The sequence below is a fragment of the Xyrauchen texanus genome, chromosome 27 (genome assembly GCF_025860055.1).
Source record: "Xyrauchen texanus isolate HMW12.3.18 chromosome 27, RBS_HiC_50CHRs, whole genome shotgun sequence".
In the NCBI taxonomy this organism is placed as follows: Eukaryota; Metazoa; Chordata; class Actinopteri; order Cypriniformes; family Catostomidae; genus Xyrauchen; species Xyrauchen texanus.
In genome coordinates, this window is record NC_068302.1 from 3,439,842 (window position 1) to 3,460,535 (window position 20,694).

The window sequence follows — 20,694 nt, forward strand, 5'->3', positions numbered from 1 at the left end:
TTTCTTTTTGCAGTCAATTACAACCAAAACAGACACTATTTGCAGACATCTCTTGACACGATTGCCGTACACTTTTTAATGCTAATTCAAACAGACATGAAACAATAACTAAAGCACTTGGGGTGTTCATGAGGGAATTCCACAGATTTTTTAAATACTTGAGCACCATTATCAAAACATCCCTTCTCGTATGCATTTTAATAGCAAGGTTATTCCTTTTTATAGTGATGTACAGGTTTTGAATATTGAATACATGTTAAGATGAATTTGAAGTAAATTTTTGCCTGATGCATTTAGTGTATTAGTGCAGGTATTAAGTTAAAATGTTGATTTAGTAATTAGAGAAAATTTTTCTTTTTTTAGTAAAGGACCCTGATGAATATTAACGACGGTTTTACAATAGTAATATTGTAGTAACCATGATTGCTGTCACTGTGGTTTTCTGAGCAGAAATCATTTTTCTGAGCAAAACCATGGTTTTATAACAGTAATATGTAGTTTCTATATTGTAATCATGATTTTACTATATATTGTTACCATGACAGTAACCATGTTTACTTTATATTGTAGTTACTATGATTTTATTACAAATAACATGGTTAAACTATGGTAACTGTTGTAAAACCATGATTGCCATTTAAGGGCAAACCTGTTGACCAAGTGATTATCAAATAGATTTTTCTTTGGATATGGCTGTAATATTATTTTCTGAACAAAGCAAATACCGAACCGTACCAAAACCGTGACCCTAAAACCGTGATACAAACAGAACCGTGACAAATTCAAACTGTTACACCCCTAATGTTTATGTAGAAAAACATTTAAATCAAGACAGGCACATGAAGGTGTCCTATGTAAGTCCACTTAGATGAATCTCCCATGAAAGGCCCATCTCTCTCCACTTCCACTGGGTGATTGACTGAGAACCAATGGGTGGGGCCAAGGGTGCAATGACGGAAAAATAGGCATTGAATTTGCAGATGTATTTGGTCCTTGAGACGTCACAAGTTCCACAAATTCCAAACGAGCCATTTTTGAGGCTTGGTTTAAATAAATGTTCTTTTTCTATTAAGGAGGAAGTTTTCAGTTCTGAAACTTACAGTATATTTTTTATAATACAATGACCTCTTATATGTCAAAAGATAATTTGATTCCTCATGTCATGACCCCTTTAAGCACAAACATATAATTTCTTCTCACTGTTGGAATAGACTGTATTTTCTGTTAGCATCATAGGCAACATTCATAACGGTGTTGTAACTGTAAACACACACAGTTTTAACAAGGCATGTCAGTACCTCAGTACACTAAAGCAGACTGTTTATCAAGCGCTGAAACTTTGCTTGGTGCAGAATAATCTGGAATAATGTTAAACAATATAACAGTCACCTCTTTACATTGAAGTTTGTTGAATCTTTGTGACACCACAATAAAACAATCTAGATGCAACGCAACAAATGAAACAGAGCACAGGTGTCTCGACACGTTTTTGAAAAATTTAAGTTATTTTTAACTTGGCACAGTGTCTGAAAATGTGCCAATCCTGCACGAGACACTGAAGAAACAATGACACACAATGCAACAGTCAAAGATTTCTCAAGCATGTGTTTACATAGGAAAGATATGGTAAAACAGAGCAGATGAACTATGGCTGTCAAATTAAAATTTAAATAGTTGCTGAATTTAAGAAAAATATGCACATTCGAATGTTAAAACTGTGCATTTGAATTTTGGATATGTGCCAAGAACTGACGATGACTTCAGAAAACCAATGGGTTCTCGGGTCCCGTCATGCCCGGGTCGAGTTACATACCTCTACTTAGCGATGAATGATGGCTTACTGTTTATTAAAAACACTGAAAGACAAGAAATAAATTATTAACTTACCAGCAATATTGCAGCGTGCAATACAGTTGGCACTGCCGCATCTTTAAATAAAAAATATATTTCACTTTACAGCAGTAAATTGAGCTATACTCTCCTAAACAGAACACCCATGAATATGACGCATTGGGACATTTCAGCAGGGTGGTAACTATACATGGTCTTTTTGGACTGAGGAAGTTGAGTGCTGAAATGCATAGATAAAATTCACACAAGGTCATTTGAAAATATGTCTGTTTAACACACTTATCTTTATAAAACAACTCTGTTATATTAAACATGTTATATTTTTACATGTTTTGTACATGCTATATTAATCATATACATACCGAATAAATCCATTACCGATTGAGATGGGAATGCTAGATACGATATAACTGCATAACTTGAAAACTCCCCCCTCATTGCGTCGTGGTATGCAAGAATAGCGTTCGGTTCTGTGCCTGGAATTGCACAAATTCGAGCATTGAGGGTAAGTATCTGTGCAATTACGCAGCCAGCTCAGGGTGCTTTTTTATGTCACATTTGGCACTGTTAGCAAGGTTGAATATGGAATGATATTCCGGACATTATTCAAAAGGAATTGCAAATTGTATTTGCAATTGCGTTTTCAATTTGTGGACGCATAAAATGTGACATAATCCAAACGCAATTGCAAATCGCGCATTACGGTTTGCATTTTCGTTTAAGCGAACGCACAGTGACTGTCAAATTTCAAATGGAAAAGCTATGTCACATTTTATGCGTCCACAAATTGAAAACACAATTGCAAATACACGCAAATACAATTTGCAATTCCTTTTGAATAATGTCCGGAATATCATTCCATAGTTGAAATCATTTGCTGGAAAAACATAATGCAACAATGTAAAAACAGGTCTCTACCGTGCAAACAAATGTGAGTGAAAATGACTGCATGTGAGTGAGGAAAATGATTTGGTTATTATGTCTGACACCTGTCATTAAAGCTTATGAACTTATTATACCATCAGAATCAATACTCCCTATGCATCTAACCTTAAATATGCTAGTTGAGGCGGGTCAAACAGTAACTTGCAGTGGAAAAGTGCCATTAGACATTTCTCATGTTAGGGAGTGTCTCCAAGTACCATAGTGTGATATGGATAAAAGCAAAAGTAGTGAAAACAGACTACTCTGTGGCTATAAAACATGTAGCTTTACCCAGTTGTACATTAATAATGTTAAACATGTGAAGTAGAAATATATGGTACAAAAAAACGTTTGGTTACGTATGTAACCTCCGTTCCCCGAGGGTGGGTACGACACGTTGTGTCGGAGAAGCGACACTAGGGGTCTCTGTTGAGCGCCGATATTCACCTCTGATCTTATTGAAAAGGGCCAATGGGAGTTGGCAGTCAGTATTTGCATACCCCGCCCCCGGACATACGGGTATTTAAGCGGGGCAAATACGGGAGTTCATTCAGGATTTTTCTGAGGAGCCGAAAACGCAATTGTCGTTCCCTCCCTCGGGGAACGGAGGTTACATACGTAACCAAACATTCCCCTTCTGTCGCTCTCTCCACGTTGTGTCGGAGAAGCGACACTAGGGGACCCATTCCAATCTTGCCATGCGCTGAACCTTGTACGTGGACCGCCGATACAGAGGCAGGCAGGGATTTCATCCAGTGCCACGCATCGTCTGTACCTGGCTGCACGTACCCTTCCCCAATGCCCCATAAGAACATCGGAGTCCTTCTAGTTACCCTGGGAGGGGAACAAGGCGATGTTTGCCAACATGGGAACGGGCCAGCCTGGCTGGGCCTCTTTCTCTCTATGTTTCTCGCATAGAGCAATCACGGCCGGGGCCCTTACACGCATATAGGGAAGGGGTCTTACCCAGACCCTGCGGAGACCACACCTGCCCTTTTTCTTGGGGAGGAAAAGTGGTAGACACGTCACACGGCCGCCTTAGGGCTCGTGTGGAAAGTATGGTGCGATGGAAGATCCAGCCTCGAAAGGGGGAGTTGCTACAGCACGGCGACCGAGGCAGCTGTAACTGCCTAAGGGAGACACGGGGTCCGCTCAGAAGGGACAGAACTGTGGAATTACACACAGGGGAGTCCGAACAGGAGGCCTTCTTATTTTACCTGTGGAGCCCCTATACCAGTACGGGGTGGCCATCAGGGTACCCGCAGTGGCTTGGGTCGGCGAAGTTCCTCCGCTGAACCGTGGACTGGGGAGGAATCGACCAGGGCCCGACTCGAGTGGGGCGCTCTGGGCAGAAGGCGCACTACTTTACCTTGACGCCAGGAAAAGGGCACTGGGCGCAAGCGATCCACCCGGCCGGTCGGTCTCACGTGTTACCGAAGTTCTCACGGGCTCAGACCTGAGAAAACACGAGACGCTAACCGACTCAACGCGGAGGTTGTAAAACCTCGCAAGGTGTTGGGTGTTGCCCAACCCGCGGCTCTACAGATGTCTGCTAGGGAGGTGCCCTTGGCCAGTGCCCACGAGGACGCTAACACCCCTTGTTGAGTGAGCTCGGACCCGTAAGGGTAGGGGCACGCCTGGGTGTGATAAGCCAGTGTGATGGCATCGACAACCCAGTGGGCGAGCCTCTGTTTGGAGACGGCATTCCCTTTCTGCCGTCCCCCAAAGCAGACAAAGAGCTGCTCAGAGTGTCTGGTGCTCTGTGTGCGGTCCAGGTAAATGCGCAGGGCGCGCACTGGACACAGCATCGAAAGGGCTGGGTCTGCCTCCTCCCGGGGCAGCGCTTGCAGGTTCACTACCTGATCTCGGAATGGTGTGGTAGGAACCTTGGGCACATAGCCCGGTCACGGTCTTAGGATCACAGACGTATCTGCCGGACCGAACTCCAGGCAAGTGTCGCTGACAGAGAACGCTTGCAGGTCCCCGACCCTCTTAATGGAGGCGAGCGCGATCAGCAGGGCCGTCTTAAGAGAGAGGGCCCTGAGTCCAACTGATTCGAAGCGGCTCGAAGGGAGGTCTCTGGAGTCCTGCCAAGACTACCGAGAGATCCCAGGAGGGAACTAGGCCTGGCCGGGAGGGATTCAACCTCCGGCGCCTCTCAGGAACCTGAGGATCAGGTCGTGCTTACCCAAAGACTTGCCGTCTACAGGATCGTGGTGGGCGGCGATAGCGGCAAAATACACCTTGAGGGTGGACGGGGACAGCCTCCTGTCCAGCCTCTCCTGTAGGAACAGAAGCACTGACCTAATCGCGCATCTCTGCGGGTCTTCGGCTCGGGAAGAACACCAATCTGCGAACAAGCGCCACTTTAGGGCGTAAAGGTGCCTGGTAGAGGGAGCTCTGGCTTGGTTGATGGTATTCACAACGGTCGCCGGTAAGCCAGCTAGCTCTTCCGCGTCCCGTCCAGGGACCTGACGTGGAGGTTCCAGAGGTAAAAACTCAAAAACTGTGGCAAAATGATCATTCAAATGTTATTTTTCTTAATTGCATTTACACTCACAGTCAAGACACTTGCAATTGCTTTTTCATTAAATGTCCCGCAATGAATGTAGCAAAATTCAATGAGCACATTGAAAATGCATTCCGAGCCGATCATGCCCCTGCCCCGCCCCCTCCCGCCCTCTCCCGCCCTGTCAATCACTGCATCAAGACGGGGCTCGGCAACAGGTAAACATAACATGTTATGGCTATGTTACGTGTTTCGAGTTTACAGTCTATGGTTTTGAGGTGTTGGAAAAATGGCGGCGGCAGAGCTAATACGAGCGTTAAATTCACTAGCAGATGAAGTGGAGCGTGAACAGAGAAACGGTAGTATTTCCGAAGATTATTACGAGTATGTAGGTGATAGAACCAGTACGTTGTTGGAACGTCTGGGAGAATTTTCTGCCTTATGGCTTTGACCTCTTAAAGGTGGTGGAAGAACAATTGTATTCGGAGGGGAGTGGGGAGACCAGCAGCCGTGGAGATCCCTGGCGAGGCCATAGAGGGTATCTTATGTATGGGTTAAAAGTTAAAAGCTGCTGGTCTCCCCACTCCCCTAGGCCTCTCCGAATACAATTGTTCTTCCACCACCTTTAAGAGGCAGGGGCATGATCGGCTCGGAATGCATTTTCAATGTGCACATTGAATTTTGCTACATTCATTGCGGGACATTTAATGAAAAAGCAATCGCAAGTGTCTTGACTGTGAGTGTAAATGCAATTAAGAAAAATAAAATTTGAATGATCATTTTGCCACAGTTTTTGCTTGAACATGTTACACATATCTAATCATTTCTGTAATACATTTTCATTTTAATTTTGCAACTTATAAAGCGTTTCAATAATGCATATTAAAACGAGTGTATGAAATGGCAAATGTAAATTATGTAATTTCATTTTCATTTTGCCCCAAACGTTGCTAGAATGGTAATGTAAAATGTAAATTTAAATACAGAATGCATTGCCATTTTACATATTGCATTGTCATTTTGCATATTAAATGTCAAATTGAATATTGCTACCCACATGCTTCCATACCGGGAGACTAACTCTAAATTAATCACATAGCGCCATCTACTGTTTTGGAAGAGGATCTACTGCATTTGTGAGAAAATCTGCCTGGACGCATTTGTGAGAAAATCTGCCTGGATGCATTTGTGAGAAAATCTGCCTGGATGCATTTGTGAGAAAATCGAGCTGAGGGATCTCATAAAAAGCCATCTGCACAGTCGTAACAGACAGGTATGCATTTGTATGCAATAGGTTTGGTATTTGTTTAAAGGTTACAAGCAATTTGTAGGATGGTTTGTATTTATTTGTAAAATATGATCTTGGCTCGTTTATTTATATTTGTAAAACACTATACATATTTGTTACTCCTCTGCTCATTTTCACTCAAACTGACCTTTGTATTTGCACATTGCTTTCTGTTTGTTTGCGAGTCGAGTTTTCCTTTGCAAAGCAGATCGCGTTTGTTTGCGAGTCGGTTTTTCCTTTGCAAAGCAGATCGAGTTTGTTTGCAAAATGCTGCATTTGTTTGTTTAATTATGGCACAAAATTAACTCCATACATTTACATTTACATATTTTTTTCTCCTGACTGCAACCCATTCTTTTGCCCTATGACCTAACCTCTGCGTTACAGACCTAACAGTAACAGTAAGCAACCAGTCATGATCAGGGCCATTTGATTGCTTTAATTGGGATAAAATTCTCTAAAACATCAATCATACAAATAAATAAATGCATATTATGTTCATAATAAGAAAACAATTTATTTCCTTGCAGTGAGAGTGTCAGGCAATGCGTTATACTCGCTGATCAGCCGCGACTGACTGGATGAGCGTCCAGCAAGCATCTGTAAGCTGCCAGTCTGATCACGGCCATTTGACTGGTTATATTGGGATAACAGTCCCCAAAACATCAATCATACTAAAGAACATAATCATATCAACAGATGCATAATAAATGAGCTAGAAAGGGAGGAACACAAAACACAAACACTGTCAAAAATCAATGGTTTCTGAAACTTGCCAAAGGCAGACTGCCAGACAACTAGCCAGCCACTGACAGGTCACGTGACATGCCAGGCTCAGACTGGCAGCTACCAGCCATCCACTGACAGGTCACGTGACCTGCCAGTGGCGGCTCCTGCCAGCCAGCTGAAGATTGAACCCCCACTCAAAAATACACCTAACAATACCAATTCATGCAAGATGTGTTGTGTTTGTGAATATATTACAGGTGGTGTGGCATCATCAGGTCACATGGCCAGGAGGTTAAATAGTTTTTAATATTCCCAAAATTAATGAAAAATACACAAAATCATATTTCTAAAATCCAAGTAATGTAAGAAGTGTTATAGGTGTTTGTGAATATATAACAGGTGGTGTGACGTATTTGGGTCTCATTAACAAGAAGTTAAATAGATTTGAATATTTAAAAAATTCCAGTCACGGAATAATATTAACAGATATTTGTGCGTTTTGCACTTTTGAGGCAGTACCTAACTTGAATTGTCCTTGTCGCGATTGCGGCGTTTTTCACTATTCATGATTAAAACAATTACATTTATCAAACTACATCATTATCCATTTGATAGTATGGTTTACAGTGTTATCAGAACGAGGCATGAACCGCAATTATATTATATGTTGAAGGAAACATCGAATGTCTAACGAATATCCAATTTAAAAACAACTTTACCGCAGTATTGGAAGGCATATACTTTTTCAAAACCGTTCTCTTGGTAACTAAAGTTCTAAAAGTTCTAGTTTTGCGTTTCTATTTGATCTTTCAAGAAAATTCCCCCCAGGCTTCTGCAGGATTTAATCAACCCTCAACACATTCTTGTAGGATTGTTTGGTGTTCGATCATATCTGTCTCATCAATGTTTACAGGGTCACAAGACACGGCCACGCCTTCACTCAGTCTAAATGAACTCTTACATGACTAATGTAAACTATTATAAACATCGTTTGTCAATGGTTTTGCGTTATTTAATGTTAATTTATTATTTCTCGCAATAAACGGCGACAGTTGCATGAGCGCAAGCGTGTCAAACTACAGTACAATGAATCTGTGTGTCCTGTTGTGCAACTTGTTAGGTCAAAACAACAGACTCTGAGCATATTGTCAAATGAAAGTGACAAAAGCAGTAGCAATACATGGGCTAAAATCACCTTTAAATCGTTTGTAAAGACACAGTTGTAAGTTAGTTACAGATTGAAAAAATCTTACCGTTTGCTGCTCTCCACGCAGTGAACAGTGTTGCCAACTATTTTCAATGGAAAGTAGCTAAATGTCGCCTGATGACGTCATGCGTCATTAGCATATTAATGACGTCATCGCGTCGTATTTGCATTCTGCCTAATTTGTCGGTACTGTAGCCTACTTTAGTTTATAATAACGGTTATCTCCCCTAAACCGTGCTCATTCTGTTTTTATAAGTATATAGCCGAAAAACGGTCAAATTAAATGTTTTGAATTAAAACAGAGAAGGCAGCTGCTATGTGATCACTGATTGGTTCCTGCTAACACAGCGTGCACATGCGCAGCTCATTCATGTCTATGTCCGCTGGCGTGCAGTCAACGGAATGTGCTGCTGCTATCAGCCGCTCACTGAACAGAGCAGACGCAGCGGGGAAGTAAGACCTCACGCTTGCAGTACTGGCGATATTTGGAATTTGGAAAGTTGCTAAGGTTTGTCCAAAAAGTCGCTAGATTTGTCGCTAGTCGCTTTTTTGAAAAAATGTCGCTAAAGGGGTCTGAAAAGTCGCTAAAAATAGCGACAAAGTCGCTAAGTTGGCAACAATGGCAGTGAGCGCAGATGAACTCTAGCGCTGTGGGCGGTACCTGAATGTTGCTCCTACCACTGTGTTGTACACAGCGTGCCTTGTCGGCTTTAGGCGGGGTCTGAATGCAGCCCCTGTCCTCATTAGACTCAAGTGCTGTGGGCGGGGCAAATATTTAGAAACTCCGAATTCAGGTTGCTGAGTTGATTTTTTGCCTTACAAGTGTATAGAAACTAGTAAAGAAATTTGTTAATATAAATAAGTATAGAAAACAAAAAAGTAAATATGTATAGGAAACGTTGAGTATATAAAAAGTTGCATTTAATTTATAACACATCTTTCATGTATTTTCAAGCCGGACTAATGCTTAGTACATTTTTGTGAGAAATTATTTAATTTTCCATTCTTTGTAAAGCACTTTTAAAGATACAAGTATGATCAGCTCGGTTAAAGCACATTAAGTGTATTTTAGTACTCTAGTACTATATTAGTAAAATATGGCTGTGCGTAGAAATGCATAAATTCTTCAACTACAAATTCTTCAGACATGTTCAGTAAATTCTGTTCTCTGTTTTGTGTGTTGTGTTGTCACTATTGCTGCAGGGTGTGTTTTTAGATAAACAAAGCGATTTTTCGCTTGAACACTGTTGCCCTCATGCCTTATATCATGCACAGGAGCTGTAGTGGTTTTAAACACCACAGAAACCACACAATTGCATGGGGCATAGGACTTCGGAGGGGCCCCCTCCCTGGTAGGAAAACTCTGCAAAAACCACTTGAGTGGTGACTTGATGCTCTGGGTACGTGCGCGAATACACTATTTTCAGCACTCTCAGAGCGGTTCACATTAGAGGTCCGGCGGTTCAGGTCAGTTTTTTGAAGTAGGACTTTGGGATCGGGTTTGTAATTTAAGAAAAATTTTTAGCACTTCCAAACCTGTTTTGTTCACGTGCTTTCACTCAGATAGTGATAGATTTAGCATGCGTCTGCTCTGTTTTTCCATTCTTTTCCTAAACACACACTGGACAAACGTCCTTGTCTCACTAATTCTTCAGAGTCTCACGCAGGACCGGCACATTTTTAGACACTGTGTCAATTTAAAAATAACTGCTTTATATAAGACAGAAATATAATACTACTGTACACAGTTGGTCGGTTTCTTGGGGAACCCAAACGATCGCCTCATGCTCGCACCACGCATCGCATTTTGGACCGGTGCCAGTTCATATGGGGTTACCGGGCACGACGCTAAAAATATAGATAGGGATGCCAACTTTCTACCAGTCAAATACGGGACATTCCAGCTTTAAATACGGAACATTATGAAACATTGAATGTGTTGAAACTTGACACAGGGTGACGCACCCTGAAAACTGCACCGTTAGAATGGTTTCATTCTGAAGCGATGCTTAAAAGTAAGTTCCCTTCCGAGGGAACTCGCACTGCGTCGTTGAAAACAACTCTTTGGGGAACGCTCCTTAGCGTGCGCCTCTGAATTATGAATGAAACTATTCCAATCTTGATTGGTGTTGCGTCATGACGTAACATGTGACGGCATAACCGGATGCATAAAAGTGACGCCGGCACACAAACACATTAGCTTTCGCTCTTCAGCAAGCGCTCTATGTGTATTGTTTGTCTTATTTGGTGTTGTTTGTCTGATTTAAAAATATTACGGCCACCCAACAGTTCATGAAGTGCGTGCACCCCTGCCCTCGTTTCATTACGGGTAGGGACACGCACGCTTTATGTGTGAATTGTTTGGGAGCGCAGCACGCACAGGCAGCTCTCGAGGGATCTGCCTGTGAAAGTTGTGAAGCACTACCCATGAGAGTGCTGCACTCCCGGTTGGCGTGCTTTGATGATCACGGTCAGGCTCGCGTTCCCCACGGATCTGGTCCCGCGTCTGTTGAGGCAGCGCGGCGGTTGAGATCGTGGGGTTCGCAGCGGGATCTTGCAGATGAGAATGAGACTGCTGCGGCACTTTCTCATTCTTCGTTTGAGGATCCCGAGCCTACTGTGAGTGGTGCAGAAGCCCGCGTCGCGGCTTCTTCTGCCCACGATCAGGTCCCAATGCTTGAGCTCTCTGCTTCCGAGGAAGTGGATATGCTCAGCATTGATGCGATCGACCGTGAGTCAAGCACGCCAGTTTTCGGCCAAGCTTATGAGGAGCTGATTGAGGTTGTGACGCGTGCCGTGGCCAGACTTGATATCAGCTGGCCACAAAATGAGCAGGAAACGCAAGTTGAAAGACAAATTAGACGAGCGTTTCCTGCGGCACAGATCACAACCTCAGCGCCGGGGTTTGCCGTTTTTCCCCGATCTCCACAAAAAAAAAAATATATAAATATATATCTCGAGATCATGGGGTAAACCGCATTCGTCCCGTGTCTCCAGCCCCAGTGTGGTGATTACAGACGATGTTTTGGTGGCACGGGATATGGGCTAAAACCCCGCCGCTGCCTAGTAAGCCCTGCAGGGATACATCTGCTTTAATAAGTAGGGCTTACATGGCGGCAGGTCGGGCTGGTTCTTGCCTGCACTCAATGGCTATTGGCCGCTCTATGGCAGCTATGGTGGCCACAGAGAGGCATCTGTGGCTGAATTTATCAGGGATAAAGGAAAAGGTTAGCTCTTTTCTGCTTGATGCTTCCCCCGTAAGGTAAGTCTAAATCGAGTAGGGCAAGCAGATCAGCCCCAGCCATCAGTCAGCTCCTCGCACCACAGAGTTCTCCCCGCTGCAGAGCAACCGAGGTTGTTCTCGCAGCGGCGTCCTCAGGGAATCGGTGTCGGTTTCCCGCCGTCTCTGACGCTTCGGGCCACATCAATTTCCAGCGGACGCACGCCGTGCCGTTCGTGTCAAAAAAAAATAAATAAAAAAAAAAAATTATCCATTGTGGTCACAAGAACCGTATCGACTAAATCCTGCCGGTCTCTCGCTTCAGGAAGTCGAGAACGGTGCTCGAAAAAACACCCGGGACCAGCCTCCCTTAGTAGATTTTGTAGAGGCATGGAATCATCTTCCCAACATATCTGCATGGGTCCTGCATATAATAAAATCAGGGTACAGACTGCAGTTCGGGCACCGCCCCCCCAAATTCTCTGGGGTGGTGCAGACTACAGTGGTTCCGGAGCAGACTCAGGTGATGGAACAAGAAGTGCAATCTCTGCTGCTAAAGGAGGCCATAGAACGTGTTCCTCATGCAGACAGGGAGTCCGGATTTTACAGCCGGTACTTTATAGTTCCAAAAAAGGATGGGGGGTTGAGGCCGATTTTAGATCTCAGAGTTTTGAACCGGCCTTTGAGGAGGTTCAGGTTCAAAATGCTTACTATTCCTGCCATCGTGAGCCAGATCAGATCCGAGGACTGGTTTGTCACGATAGATCTAAAAGACGCCTATTTTCATGTATCCATCCTTCCATGTCACAGGAGGTTCCTGAGGTTCGCTTTCGGGGGTGAAGCTTACCAATATCGGGTTCTTCCGTTCGGCCTAGCACTCTCTCCCCGCACATTCACCAAATGTATGGATGCAGCTCCTGCTCCTCTGAGACTTCAGGGCATCCGCATACTGAATTATATCGACGATTGGCTCATTCTGACCCAGTCTCGAGAAATGGCGGTTCGGCATCGAGATGTCGTCCTTGGCCACATTCGAAGTTTGGGGTTGAGACTCAACACAAAAAAGAGTGTGTTACAACCATCCCAGTGCACAACGTTTCTGGGTGTTGTGTGGAACTCGGTTACGATGCAGGCACGCATGTCTCCTGCACGTATCGAGTCCGTTCTGGCGATGGTGTCCGGGTTAAAGCTAGGCCAGGCCATCACTGTAAAGCAGTTTCTAAGACTGCTGGGCCTCATGGCAGCGGCATCCAACTTTATACCTTTGGGCCTTCTACACATGAGGCCCCTCCAGTGGTGGCTGAAAGCCAAGGGGTTTTTTTCTCCCCCAAGGGGAATCCATTTCGTAAAATCAGAGTAACGCGCAGATGCCTTCGTTCTCTGCTAATATGGAAGAAACCTTGGTTCCTGACCCAAGGGCCAGTGTTGGGAGCATCATGTCGCCGGGAAACCGTTTCGACAGACGCCTCCCTCACTGGCTGGGGCGCGGTCATGGACGGTCGCTTTGCCAGGGGTCTGTGGCAGGACCATCATCATTCTTGGCACATAAACTGTCTAGAGATGTTGGCTGTGTTCAGGGCTCTGAGGAGCTTCCTTCCAGACATCTAAGGTTACCATGTCCTAGTACGTTCGGACAATACATCAGTGGTAGCTTATCTGAACCGACAAGGGGGACTCAGATCGCGCCCTCTGTGCAGACCGGCGCATCAGATAATTTCTTTGGTCCCAAGGGAAAATACTGTCTATCAGAGCATGTATGTTCCGGGGGTTCAGAATCAGGGAGCAGACATCCTGTCGAGGCAGGGGCTGAGGCCCGGGGAATGGAGACTTCATCCAGAGGTGGTGAAGTTGATATGGGACAAATTTGGACCATCGAAAGTGGATCTATTCGTGTCTCGAGAGACGTCCCACTGTCCATTTTGGTTCTCCCTCTCACATCCAGCCCCACTGAGGTTGGATGCCATGGTACAGGCCTGGCCGAGGCTTCGCCTGTACGCATTTCCCCCGATCGCTCTGCTCCCGGGAGTCCTGGAAAGGGTCCGCCAAGAGGGCATCAGTCTATTTCTGGTTGCCCCGATGTGGCCGGCCCGAGTATGGTTCTCAGACATAATCTCACTCCTGATAGCTCCGCCATGGCAGATTCCTCTGAGGAGGGATCTGTTGTCTCAGGCAGGGGGCACAGTTTTCCACCCTCGTCCAGAGCTGTGGAAACTGTGGGTCTGGCCCCTGAGGGGGTTCAGTACCTAAATGCTGGTCTATCAGCGGGGGTGGTTGAAACCATACTTAACTCTAGGGCTCCGTCTACTAGGAGATTATATGGCCTGAAGTGGAATGTGTTCTCCACTTGGTGTAGAGAACATGAAGTAGATCCAGTTAACTGCCCGGTGGCTTCAGTTCTGGAGTTTCTTCAAGATCGTTTCTCTGCGGGTCTCTCCCCTTCCACACTTAAGGTGTACGTGGCTGCCATTGCGGCTTTCCATGCACCATTGAGTGCTGGGCCTCTGGGGAGGCACCAGCTGGTCATTAGTTTTCTCCATGGTACATGGAGGATGAGACCGACAACCAGGTCCAGGGTTCCTGCCTGGGATCTGGCGGTGGTTCTCGAAGGGTTATCCCTGGCCCCCTTCGAACCCCTTCAGTCGGCCTCGCCCAAGGACCTGACGTTCAAGATGGCTTTTCTCTTAGCTATTACCTCTCTAAAGAAGGTGGGAGATCTTCAAGCCCTGGCAGTAACACCAGCTTGCTTGGAGTTTGCCCCTGGCGGAGTTAAAGCCATTCTGCACCCGAGACCTGGCTTTGTGCCTAAGGTGCCTTCTAACACGGCACGGTCCACGGTCCTGCAGGCATTCATCCTCCACCTCATGTGTCGGCAGAAGAAGAGAGGCTCCATTTGCTCTGCCCTGTCAGAGCTTTGAGCTGCTTACCTCGAGAGGTCCTCTTCTTGGAGGAGGTCGGACCAACTGTTAGTGTGTTTTGGGTCACCTAAGAAGGGGCTCCCTGCTTCGAAACAAACCATTAGTAATTGGATTGTTCAGGCTATTATCTCGGCCTATAAGGTGCGCAATTTGCCTTCACCTTTGGCCATAAGGGCTCATTCAACTAGAGGCATGGCGTCCTCTAGGGCTCTCTTATCGGGAGTGCCCCTCCAGGAGATCTGTGAGGCAGCCGGTTGGGCTACCCCGCACACTTTCATCAGGTTTTCTGCACCTCCCTAGTACGCCTGGCGCACGTGTGCTCTCGCCCTAGCTGAGTGCCTGAGTTCAGTTTCACTCTAGGGCAGGCCTTTTTGGCGCGTGGCCTAGTGGGCATTCGTTCCCCAAAGAGTCGCTTTCAATGACGCAGTGCGAGTTCCCTCGGAAGGGAACGCCTCGGGTTATGACTATAACCCTTGTTCCCTGAGAAGGGAACGAGACACTGCGTTGTCCTGCCACGCCCCTCAATGCCTGAGAGCGGCTTGCTTCATCGCTAGGCTAATGTGTTTGTGTGCCGGCGTCACTTTTATGCATCCGGTTATGCCGTCACATGTTACGTCATGACGCAACACCAATCAAGATTGGAATAGTTTCATTCATAATTCAGAGGCGCACGCTAAGGAGCGTTCCCCAAAGAGTCGTTTTCAACGACGCAGTGTCTCGTTCCCTTCTCAGGGAACAAGGGTTATAGTCATAACCCGAGACGATTTTCTTCTCTCTCATAAATGTAAATGAGTGTAAATGTCAACATCATCATATATGTCGAAAGGATTGATTTCTGTCACACAAAACATGAGCACATTAATGTTATTAAATTTTGTTTATACGTAGGGTTACGTTCTACCTAAGTTTAATGGTACAACGCTCAAATATTTAGTAGTGCATAAGTTGTGACTCAGTGGTGATTTACGCCACAACTAGTCTAACGCAACGTACTTATAGCTGGTGCAACCGGCCCCTGGACTTGTGTGTGTGGCTGTGCGTGCTGCACTGGCTATGGTTATATCAAGCGCACAGACGTGCGCCGCACAGACATGGATTTCTGCGTGCATGCATCAGTTCCCTTTACAAAATCTTCACTAGGATGCTGCGCTAAGAAAAGCGCTTTGGGAACAATCCTACATTGTGACCAGCTGTGAATATGTGTGTAACACGTCAATGAACATTGACCGGAATTTATAGCCTCGGCTGGTGAGATCATTGGATGAACCTGTGGCCAAATAAATAGTCGTCAGATCAATTTTTTTCAGAGCCCATTCTCTGTGTGCATTCTCACAAGCCTGTCAAAACTTCCTTTCCTCTGCTAGGAGTTAGAATTTGGTTAGGCAGTGCGCAGTGAACCTTTTCTCCTTTCTCTGCTTTCTATAAATATATATATATATATATAAATATCTTGTGTTGGTGCGGGGCGGGTGCAAGCATTGTGATCTGCTTTCGGGCAGAATGCTTCGCACTCGCCTCGCTTACTTCCGGGAGTCAGCGCCCACACTTCATTCGTGGGGCTCTCGCATGGATCTGGCTGAGGAGCGGGAGACGGGTTCTTCCCTTTCCCTCACTCTCTCCCCAGACCCAGCTGGTCCTTACCATGATCTTGAAGCGCGTTCCTGCGCCTCTTCGGTTCATGAGGGGGACCTTGAATCTCTACCCGCTTCCGAGCGTTCCGTCCGTGATAACAAATCAGCGGAGAAATTGCTCGATGTGGTTACTCGTGCGGTGGCCAGACTTCAGCTACACTGGCCATGCCAACAAGAGATCCCCAAACCCTCCAAGTTGGAAGATAGATTTCTGTATGGTGAACAGGGGAAGGGAACGCCTCATCAGTCCCTTCCCTTCTTTGATAACGTCCATGAAGAGCTTTCTCGCTCATGGAGGAACCCATATACTTCCGTGTCCATGTATCCTCGACGTATTTATACTCGACTATCATGAGCGCTGAGACACGGGGGTATTCAATGATGCCGCCGGTCGAAGAGACGCTTGCAGGCTATCTCTCACCGGGTTCGGCATCGTCTTTTAAAAAGCCATCTCTCCCCACAAAGCCTTGTAGGATGACCTCCACTTTAGAGGGGAGGGTGTATCAAGAAGTAGGTCAGGCTGGTGCTGCTCTGCACACAATGGCTGTGTTACAGGCTTACCAGGCTGACCTGCTGGAGGACCTGAGTGCGGGCACTGTGCTCGACGAGTGAGGTTTTTCTGAGCTTCGTCAAACCACAGATCTTTCTGAGCCAAAGGTGCGGAGAGGCACCTTTGCCTCAACCTATCGGGCATCAAGGACAGGGAAAAAGTTATCCTCCTTGATGCCCCGGTTTCGCCTTGTGGTCTATTTGGAGACGCTATGAGTTCGGTTATCTCCAAGTTCCAGGAGGTGAAAAGCCACGAGGAAGCCTTCGGGCAGTTCTTTCCTCGCCGCACTCAAGGGGCGGGTCCGTCGGCCACCCAGACCCTCCTCGATCCTGTTAGAAGGGAGGCTCAAAAGCAAAGCGTGGCGAGTCGTGCTCCCCCTCGCGGTGACTGGGGACAGTCTCGTCGCCCTCAACAGCCCCCAAAGCAAGACCTCAGGACCCTAATTTCTAAAAGAAAGAAACCCTGATGGTCTTGCGCCTAGTCTTTTGGGGGTAGCTCCCCTGCACCACTTCGCCCCTCCTGGTACCACCAAGTAACCTCTCCATTCCCACCGCCTTCGGTGTTTCGGGAGGTAGAGGTTCCCATCAAAAAGTTGGGATTTTCGCTGCTTTCTGCATTTATCCAGGATGTGGAACACTCAACACCCCCCCAACAGGAAGTGTTAAAAAATGAATACCCATCTCTGAGAAACTGGCAGCGTAGAAACTTCTGCCAGATATTTTACGTGGGTCCTAAGATCAGTAGAAAAGGGCTACAGAATTCAATTCGCTCGCCGCCCTCCGTGTTTCAACGCGTGGTCTCCACTACCGTAAACCGGATCAGGCATGTCTACTGTGGAACGAAATGCAAAATCTCTTGATTAAAGGGGCCACGGAACATGTTCCCCTTCCAGAGAGAGAGTCAGGTTATTACAGCAAATACTTCCTGGTTCCCAAGGAGGGTGGGGGTTGCCTTAGATCTTAAGGCTTGAACTGCCCAGTCTGGGTGTTCAAGCCCAAGATGCTGCCTATCGAGACGATTGTGTCACAAGCCCAACATCACGTTTGGCTGGTCACCATCGATCTCATGATGCACTTCTTCTCTTAGAAGTTCTGCCACAACACAGGAAGTTCCTGAGGTTCGCTTTCGTGGGCGAAGCCTTCCAGTATCGGGTTCTTCCATTCGGCCTAGCCCTTTTTTACCCGCACATTCACAAATGCAGGATGCAGCGCCGGGCTCCTTTGCGACTCCGGGGCATCCGCATTCTGAATTACATAGACGACTGGCTGATCTAGCGCAGTTCCAGGAACTGGCAGTTCAGCAAAGGGATATCGTCTTAACTCATCTAGTTTCTCTGGGGTTGAGGCTCAACGCCAAGAAAATCGTCCTCTCTCCCACTCTGAACACTGTCTTTCGGGGGAGCGTATGGAGTTCAATCACAATGCGGGCACAACTGTCTCCCGCTAGAATCGAGTCCACTAAGAATACCCTGAGCGAAGTCAGGCTAGGTAAAGGTTGTACTAGGTCTCAGGCCGACTGCGTCCTCGGTGATCCCTCTGGACCTTCTGCTCATGAGACCGTTTTTGTTGTGGCTGAAAGCCAGGGGGGTTTCTTCCAAGGGCCAAATCCCCTAGGCTAATAAGGGTTATGCGCCGCGGGCTTTGTTCCCTTTCTGTGTGGTTCAGACCCCGGTTTCTTACCTTGGGTCCCACTCAAGGTGCGTCTCGTTGTCGCATGCTGCTAACGACAGACGCCTCCCTGATGGGCTGGGTAGCGGCCTTAAGTGGTCATCCAGCTTAAAGGGAATAGGAGGGTCGTCAGCTCGGTTATCACAGTAACTGTCTCGAGTTGATGGCTGTATTTCTACATGTGTGTATGTGGGTATGTATGAAGGTGAGTGTATGTACGTATATGTATAATTATTTATATTGTGTTCTTTTTTGTTTTTAATTACCTATGTCTTGCTGCTCTTTTTGGTATTGTTTGTATTGTTGTAGACTGGAAGCTCCTGTCACCAAGACAAATTCCTTGTATGTGTAAGCATACTTGGCAATAAAGCTGATTCTGATTCTGATTCTGATTTCTGGCCCTGAAATACTTCCTCCTGAGGCTGACATGTCTTGGTGCGGGTAGGCAATAGAGGGGTAGTCTCTTACATAAACCATCAGGGAGATCCACGTTCATGTCAGCTGAATGTCTGGCACGTCAGATTCTCCTTGGGGCCAAGGGCAGCTCATGTCACTCAGGGCAGTTTATATCCCTGGATGCCCATATATGCGAGCAGATTTACTGTCCAGACAGAAAATACCGACGGGGGAGTGGAAACTCCACCCTGAGGTAGTGGGTGAGATTTTTCCCGGGCAGAAGAGGACCTCTTCGCCTCTATGAACAGCGCAATGTCTCCTCTACTTCTCCCCGAGTCACCCAGCCCCCTTGGGTCTGGAGGTAAAGGCACATACATGACCCAGAATGTGTATGTATACATTTCTTTCCCCAGTTTTTCTGCTCTCGGGAGTCTTGGCCTTGGTTCGCCAGCAAGGGTCTTGCCTCCTACTGATAGCGCCACGCTGGCCGAACAGGGTATGGTTCTCGGAGCTAAATTCTCCCCTCGACGGCTCGCCTTGGGCGATTCCGAACAGGAAGGACCTTCTTTCTCAGGCACAGGGGACTGTAGTTCATCCCCGGCCCAAATTGTGGAATCTTCTCATACTTGGCCCCTGGTGGGTACCAACTGAGGTGCACAGGGCTTTCTCCTGAGGTTATCGAGACCATTTTAAGTGCTAGGGCTCCCTCCACTTGGAACAAATCTGGGTAGATTTTTCAGGGCGGAAGAGGACCTCTTCGCCTCTATGAACAGCGCAATGTCTATTCTACTTCTCCCCGAGTCACCCAGTCCCCCCCTCTGGGGCTGAACACGGTGGCGCATACATGGCCCAGAATGCACCTGTATGTGTTTCCCTGTATTAAAAGTTCATATTGCAGAACCAGTTAACTGCCAGATCGCTTTAGTTCTGGACTCTCCGCAGGAAGAACAGTCAGCAGGCTTATGCCCCACCACTCTCAGGGTCTATGTGGCCACCACTTCAGCTTGCCACGCCTTGATGGACGGAGTGCCCTTCAGAGGCACCCTCTACTCGCTCACTTCATTCATGGAGCCATGCGACTGTGGCCTCCTGTTAGGACCATGACCTCTTCATAGGACTTGGCAATAGTCCTTGAGGGTCTGTTTGAGACCTCCTTTGAACCTCTAGAGTCAGTGTCTGACAGACTTCTGACTCTCAAGATGGTTTTTCTTATAGCGATTATCTCTAGAGAGAATTGGGGACCTACAGGCTCTGTCTGTCTGTTTTGCCAGCCTGTTTAGAGTTTGCCCCAGGAATGACCAAAGCAATTTTGCACCCTCATCCTGACTACCTGCTTAAGGTGCCTTTCGCGACCCTACATCAGGTCACTCTCTAAGCCTTCTGCTCCCCGACGTTTGCAACACCGGAGCAGCAAGGACTTCACAGACTGTGTCCTTTAGACTTATGTCCACCGCATTAGCCAGTGGCATAAGTCAGGGCAACTATTAATTTGCCATGGGAGCCGGCCACCTCCAAGCAGACTATGTCGCATTGGGTGAGGGATGTTATTGCCCTGACCTACGAGGTGCGCACTTCGCCAGTAGGTATCAGGGCTCACTCCACCAGAGGGGTCGCCTCCTCTAAAGCCATGGCTAGAGCGGTCCCTCTGCAGCAAGTTTGAGATGTGGCAGACTGGTCCTCTCCGCACACATTCATCAAATGGTTATAGTTTGGATGTTCATGCTACTCCGGGCTCTTATGTCCTTGAGTCAACATCTCAAGCTCATGTCTGAGACCTCTTGCGTTCTTGTGAGCACACTTCACAACC

General features: G+C 46.6%; 1 protein-coding gene across 1 annotated transcript in view; it reads right to left on the reverse strand.

Annotated features, from left to right (window-relative positions):
- Positions 1-8,628, reverse strand: part of LOC127620832 (choline dehydrogenase, mitochondrial-like) — a 76,984-nt gene extending 68,356 nt beyond the window's left edge. The window contains exon 1 of the mRNA XM_052094091.1: positions 8,555-8,628. The gene's annotated coding sequence lies outside the window, so the exon portion shown is untranslated. The remainder of the gene's footprint in view (positions 1-8,554) is intronic.
- Positions 8,629-20,694: the final 12,066 nt, after the last annotated feature.